Below are 6,117 nucleotides of genomic sequence, written 5' to 3'. Positions count from 1 at the left end.
TGCATCCATCGCACAGAAGACTGATTAGGTATAGACCATGTTTGATGGAATTAGCATCTAATCATAAGACCCTATCCCAAAATATACAGCTGAAAACACAGATGGGAGAGTAAGAGTCTATGGAAGGACAAAATGAAAGCAGAGCCTTGATGTCTCCAGTTTTATCCTAAGAAAGCACATGTTGTTACAATTTTTAGTCACCAATGGAATGCAGGCTTGTCTAAAAGAAAAAAAAATACATATATATGTGTGTGTGTGTATATACACACACACACATATATATGAACTAGTTAGCTATATATATGAACTAAATATATTTATTAACTGGTTGTTAACTAGTTAGTCATATACACTAACTAAATATATATGTGTATATTTAGTTATTACATATAATTAACTAAAACCTGAGCCATCTTAGGCACTTAGGTCTTTTCTCCAAGACCGTGTCGACTAAAGGGCAGATGCCCTGACCAGGCATAAAGTTTCAACAAATTAGCTCTACTTCCCCCTTTCACCCTTTAGGTTCACCCTGTCCTGAGCACCTCATCACTCTTCAACATGATTAAACTTCAACATGACTAAATCCACATGTCTGGGCCAGACCCAACCATCCTACAAGGCTTCCCATCTTTGCCCTTCCCAATTCTTCCCAGTTGTGAATGCCCAACTGCAATCCCTCCTCACTGAGGAAAACTTCCAAAATAAATTCAGCTCCCCAAATCCCCCCTTATCTTCACCTGTAGCATATATAGCCTGAGTCAGTATATTAGAAATAAATCTGCGCTTCTTTAGCACATTCTCTTAGATCATTGTCTCATTTAACTCCTGCATCTCCTAACTTAAGACTGATCTCACTCACTTTCAAAGAGTTAGTCATTTCACACCCGCTAGGACGGCTACTATCAGAAAAACATAACAAGTGATGGTGAGGAGTGGAGAAATTAGAACCCTTGTGGGAATGTAAACTAGTACAACCACTGTGGAAACCAGTATGTCTATTTCTCAAAAAATTAAATATAGAAACACCATATGAACCAGTAATTCCACTTCTGGGTGTATATCTAAAAGAAGTGAAAGCAGGGTCTCAGAGAGATAGTTGTACACCCACGGTCATAGCAACATTATTCACAACAGCTAAAATATGGAAGCAGCCCAAGTGTCCATCAATGCGTGAATGAATAAGCAAAATGTGTATGTACTTGCAATGGGATGTTACTCAGCCTTAAAAAGAAAGGAAATTCTGACACATGTTACAACATAGATGAACCTTGAGGACATTATGCTAAGTGAAATAAGCTAGTTACAAAAAGACAAATATTGTAGGACTCCACTTAAATGAAGTACTTAGAGTAATCGAATTTAAACAGACAGAAAGAATGGCAGGGGATGGGAGAGGGGAGAATGGGAAATTATTGGTCAATCACGATGGAATTTCAGTCTTGCAAGATAGAAGGAGCTCTGAGGCTAGATGGTGGTGGCAATTGCACAACCATGTGAGTGTACTTAATGTCACTAACCTCTACACTTTAAAATGGTTAAGAGGGCAAACTTTATTTATTTGTATTTTATCACAACAGCAAGGAGAGAGAGAGAGGGAGGGAGAAAAGTCTCAGGCAGAAGGGAAAAAAATAACATTCTTAATGTCTCCTGTACTAGTAACTCTCATAGATTATCTTTTTTAATCTTTGTAGCAACTTTGCTTTTAACTCCATGTTTTGTTATGCCCAGATCGCGATCTCCCCAAAATGCCAAGACCACCAAGGAGTCCGAGTCACGTATGCAAAGGCAAAGGGCATTTATTCGGGCTTAAGCTCGGGCTCCCAGACCTCACCAACGCAGTGGATCCTTGCTGAGAGCCCCAAACAAAGGCAGAGTAGGATTTTTACGGGGTTTGTGAAGGGGGAGTTACAGAAGTTGTGACATGGGAACAGTGATCCAATCATAATTATTCAACATCATTGACAGCGGGTTTAACCATACACATTGTCTAGAGTATTCGTTACTTTTGGCGGGATCCAATTACAACATTTAGTGTACCTTTAAATTCAACCAATTACAGAGTGAGCCTAGGGTCTTGTTCGGCGACTAATGGGTTAACTTTAACATTAGGTAACAGGGTCCTATCTATAGTTTCTATCTATAGGCCTCTCCCTCAGTAATGTGTAGGCCTTCCCTGATTGGGTGTTGCAAGGGCGGTTTCTCCTGCCTTGGGCAATGTGTAACTGCCTGTAGTTTCGGGGAAGCTGAAACTTAGGCCTTCTAGTTTAGAGGGGAAACTTAAAGCCTGTCATGGAGTCAGTTTGGTTTAGACTTGTGTCCTTACAGTTTCAAATGAGTAAATGAAGTTGAGGCTGAGAAGGTCAGTAATTTTTCCTAGGTTTTCCAACTAGCAGGAAACACAGATAGGAAAATAGGTCTACCTGACCTACAACCACTGCTCATATTTTACTCTTGAACATTCCTTCATCGCTTCACATACAGCTTCATCCTCTGGAGACAGAGGAATGTACCTAAGATGGTGGTTTCTCCTTATTCACATAGCCAAATCTAAAGTAAGTGCTTCTTTTTTTTTTTTTTTCTTTTCTTTTTTGGCACAAAAATGTGATTTTATTAAATCAATGGGACAGGACCCATGGTCAGAAAGAACTGCCCTGGGGTTGTGAAGAGTGACTGATTATATAGGATGGAGTTGGAGGAGGTAAAGACAAAACCGAGGATTTCAAAAGGACTTTCAAATGCTAAGAGGACTAGTAAGATACCAGAGGCCCAGCTATTGCCAGGCTAAGCACTAACACTAAGACGGTAGGGAGTTCCTGCAGAAATGTTTTACTTTGGCTACCTCAAGTATTTGTCGATGGGCTGCAGGTTATAAAGAATTTAATCTTATTTATATTTTTGTTTTGACTCTGTTTCCCACATCACCATGGAGGGGAATGCGATGTTAGGGCTCCAGAAAATTGAGTCTATGGGTTTCTGGAGGTTAGACTATTGATAAGATTGCCTTTTACTTATAATTTACTGAGATATTCCTGTTCCCTGAATTGTGTTCCCTGAATTGATTCTCCTCTTTGCTTCCTGAGAGAGAGAAAGGACCAGAACTGGAGGCAGCCTTGGTGTCATTTTTACCTGAGGTTACTGAACTGGACTCAGGACAAACCTGTGATCAGCCAGGCTGCCTGGAGGTGCCCTTCTCCACTGCAATCTAGTATCTGACAGAAAGAATCTATTTTAGGATTTTCCATGTCTGCTCTGATTCTGAGTAATGCCTGAGACTTGTTATCTAGCAGTTAAGCAAGAATAGATGGGAAATTGTATTTACATTTTCCACACTGTTGAGCTCTCTATACCTAACCCTGAATACTTAATACGGTGCTGAGTTATGATTCATCAGGGAGTGATGGTTTTATTTATAAAAACAAAGCTTAACTCTCAGTAGGATGGTTATCTTTAAAGAGAAAATAGAACATGCATTTTTAAACTGCCAACGATGAAAACGAAAAATAAATGATTTCCATTCCTGAAAGCGAGACTTTTCAGAGCATTCTTCTCTGGCTTCTCAACCTTTACCAAAATAATAATCGTAGTACTAATTTCTCATTTTCATTTGACTTGTCACCCATTTGGAAAGCCCTTGCCCTAACAGCCATATGCCCAAAGTCTAATTGTCCTTCAAGGTTCAGCCCCATTCCATTCTTCCATGAAGACTTCTCTGACCAACTCCCCATCTCTCTTCCTTCCCGAGGCCACCTCCTGCCATTTAACTTGTCTAGCAGTCCGCACAGTATTCATAGCTCTTCAGTTTTCTCCGCTATTTATCTACACTTCACACTTCCCTCTAAACTGGGTAAGACTTCAGAGTAAGAGGTATTATTTCTCTGAACCATAACCCAAATCATATGTAGTCAGTCAATCAGTATGTATTGTCAACATATATTGCATATATTGCATTTATTATGCTTCACTTATGTATATATAGAATTCAAAGTTTAAATATATCCAATTTCCTTTAGAATATAGGGCAGAAGAAGGTCTACAGCTATTGTCAGCAATGTGGTTTTCAAAAGGCTGCCAGTTTTACTTGGAAGAACTATTTATGGTGAAATGTCCTCTAATGTATTTATATCAATGGACCCAAAAGAAGCTGGGACAAGCACAGACAAGGGTGAACAGGATGTGGTGGTTCCTGGGAATGCTGGTAGCTTCCATTTTTAAGGTTCTTCTAATGCTAAGGGCATGTGCTTTGAGGACATGTGGCTACCTGATTAAAATTAACTCCCCACAGATGAAAACAATATTTAATTATCAGTGCTTTTCTTCCTTGCCATGTTCGAGATAACAGAAAAAAACTCTGTTTCTATTAAATTCTGATTCTAGTACAGTGCTTCTCAACACAGTTTCAGTTTAGAATCATCTGGAGTGATTTGGAGAAACACAAATTCCCCAGCCTTCCCTCCAGAGATTTGCACGCAATTGGTCTGGGCATCGGTATCTGCTAACAGCTCCCAAAGTGATGTTAAAGTGCATCTAGAATTAAGAACCACTGATATAGTGTTTGATTTATTGATTCCTCACTCTGAACCTACCCAAGTGCCAAAATAATTAAAGGTAAAAAATCCAGACTCCATTCCACTGCAGAAAAATTGGAATGTATTAGGTTGTAACAGAAAGGGTATAATAGTAAAAGATATGGGATGGGATGGGCAAAAGTGTCCAATGACATTTCCAAAAGTCTGGGTACCTTGGGTCCTAGGCAGAGCCACACTGTGGCTGCTAGGATCAATACCTACTAAATAACCCAGAAAATACCTCTCTGCTAGGAGGATGACAGTCACTACCCTCTGACACATCACTAGACATTTCAGTCTTCACTGCTTGTGAGAGATGGGAAGTTGAAGCCATGTAAAACCAGTTCTTGTCAAAAGAGGAAAGCCCATTTCTGGCACCAAGTATTCACTTGAGCAACTGTAACAAGTTCAAAATTGGGAGAAGAAATGGAAGCATATAAAGTGTGACTTTATGAGCAATCACAGATTTGTGGTCGACCAAACCATCATCAGAAGCAGCAGAAGGGATCCCTACCTGCAACATGGAGGTAAATTAACCTCCCTAAGGGTAGGTTGAAATCTTCCAGAAAGAAGAATAGACTATTCTCTTGTTGCATGATATAAATCACCATTTAGGTTTAGAGTCCATTAACAGTTGACTTGCTTACAAGGGATCTGTTGATTATAAGGGGAAAACATAAAGTGCATTCAAAGTGGTGCATTCAGTAGGTAATATGATTAAAAGGAACATATTTCAACTCAAAACATATTCAAGATGGGGGACTTTTAGGATATAAAACAGCAGCATTTCCCATGGCAGTCAAAAGCCCACCAGACCATATATCCTCTGGTGTAAAACTGCCTCTACACACCCCTCAAGCACCTAAAATTCAGCCAGTGAAAGACTGAGCCCAACAAACCTCCTAATATTGTCAATCTTTAATGGTAGTGCTTTCCAGCAGCTTACGCTATAAGCCTTAAGCTTACCTTGATTCTTCTCCATTCCCCCTTTTTTTCCAAACCATGTCCAATTGCTTAACAAGTCTTACCAGTTTTCTTTTTATCTCCACTACTACAGCCTAGTTCAAGGTAGGCCTCTATCATTGCTTATATTTTTTTAAACTTTTTTTTAATGTTTTATTTATTCTTGAGAGAGAGAAAGACAGAGTGTGAGTAGGGGAGGGGCAGAGCGAGAGAGGGACACAGGATCTGAAGCAGACTCCAGCCTCTGAGCTGTCAGCACAGAGCCATATGCGGGGCCGGAACTCACAAGCCATGAGATCATGACCTGAGCCAAAGTTAGACACTCAACCCACTGAGCCACCCAGGCACCCCTATCATTGTGTATCTAGATAATGTGTTGTCAAACCACAACCTGAGACCAAATCTTGACCTCAACCTGTTTTTATAAATAAAAGTTTTATTGGATGACAGCTACACACATTCACTTACAGATTGTCTAGGACTGCTTCCAAGCTATAATAACAGAGTCCAGTAGCTGCAACACAAACTATATATGGCCCAGAGAGGCAAAAATATTTACTAGCTAACCCTTTACATAACAAGTTTGCTA

Source organism: Hyaena hyaena, unplaced genomic scaffold (assembly GCF_003009895.1).
Source record: "Hyaena hyaena isolate Hyena2069 unplaced genomic scaffold, ASM300989v1 scaffold_1708, whole genome shotgun sequence".
NCBI classification, from domain to species: Eukaryota; Metazoa; Chordata; class Mammalia; order Carnivora; family Hyaenidae; genus Hyaena; species Hyaena hyaena.
This window is presented reverse-complemented; position numbering follows the sequence as displayed.